At 44.5% G+C, this 1,258-nt stretch overlaps 1 pseudogene; it reads right to left on the reverse strand.

The window, feature by feature from the left end:
* Window positions 1-336: 336 nt before the first annotated feature.
* Window positions 337-951, reverse strand: LOC102822582 (annotated as a pseudogene).
* Between the last annotated feature and the right edge of the window lie 307 nt (window positions 952-1,258).

Genomic DNA, 1,258 nt, shown 5'->3' on the forward strand with positions numbered 1-1,258 from the left:
GTGAGAGCTGGGAGTGCATAGATACCTGCAGAGCTTTCTCGGACAAAGAGGGGATATGATGGATATTGAGGAGAGGGGCTCTGCATGGGATGCTGAGCACAGGCCTGCTTCAGAGGTGTTTACTCTGGGGAACGTACTAGGGTCACTGAATACAAAGAGTTTCAGGCGAAAGTTCCCTAGAGCGTCCGGTAATGTACTTTTTAGATCCATCAATACTTAACATAAATGAAGAGCAGCAAAAGAGAGCAACAGAGTCTGACTTTCCAAGATGTATTCTCTGTCATCATTAGCCTCTCCCAGTCTATTGGGCTGCTGAAGTCCACAAGGAGGTGGGATCTAGTGCTGCATGTTGTTCTGGGAAGCTGGCATGGATGATGATTTGCACAATGAAGTCACTACTAAACTATGCTTAAGTATAGTCTCCAGCCTTCTTTTTCTGCTCTGTAGTCCAGAAACATTTCTTTAAAAGCCAGAAAATCCATAAAGGTGAGTAGCATGACAAATATGTCACCAGCTACTTCATCTTTGTGGTGTTGCAACATTGTTGTGATAGCTGCCATGTTAAATCCAGGAATCCACTCCAGCAACTGTTCTTCAATGTACTTTTCTATCAAAGAAATATAGTTGTTAAAAATAGATGTATGTTGTTGTTGTTAAGTGCTATCGAGTCAATTCCAACCCATAGCGACACTGTATAGGGTTTCCAAGCAGCAACTCATGAGCTTGAACCACTGACCTTGCAGTTCAAGAGACTTTGCAGTCAGTCTGACGCATTAGCCCACAGCGCCACACGTGTAGGTGAGTTTATTTTCTTTTGTATCTTCAAACTCCTGGGTAGTACTTGCCCATGAAATTTTTCTGTAGTAACTGGAACTCGTTGTCCATGATAATGTCCTCTAAATATCTAACCACAGCATCAAATTCTGCATCAGAGGCAGAAGAGAAGGACATCATTGCTGTCATATCCACCCCAGCTGACAAGCCTGCTCATCGGCCTCCTACCCCGCCCGAGGTTCGACTCAGCCACCACTCCGCTCCACACTGCTCCAACGACATCAAGGGAACAACAGCTGGCCCGGAGGTTACCTCACTGCCAGGGCTTCCATTTTCTCCAGCTGCTACCAGCCCCCTCTGTGCCCTTTCTTGTCTTCTTAATAACCTTTCATTTTCTTCCTATGTGATTTTCTTGATGTCATCCCACAACTCTTCTGATTTTTGTTTTTTAGTGTCTAATGCATCAAATCTGTTCTTCAGACGA

Source organism: Chrysochloris asiatica, unplaced genomic scaffold (genome assembly GCF_000296735.1).
Source record: "Chrysochloris asiatica unplaced genomic scaffold, ChrAsi1.0 scaffold00082, whole genome shotgun sequence".
Lineage (NCBI taxonomy): Eukaryota > Metazoa > Chordata > Mammalia > Afrosoricida > Chrysochloridae > Chrysochloris > Chrysochloris asiatica.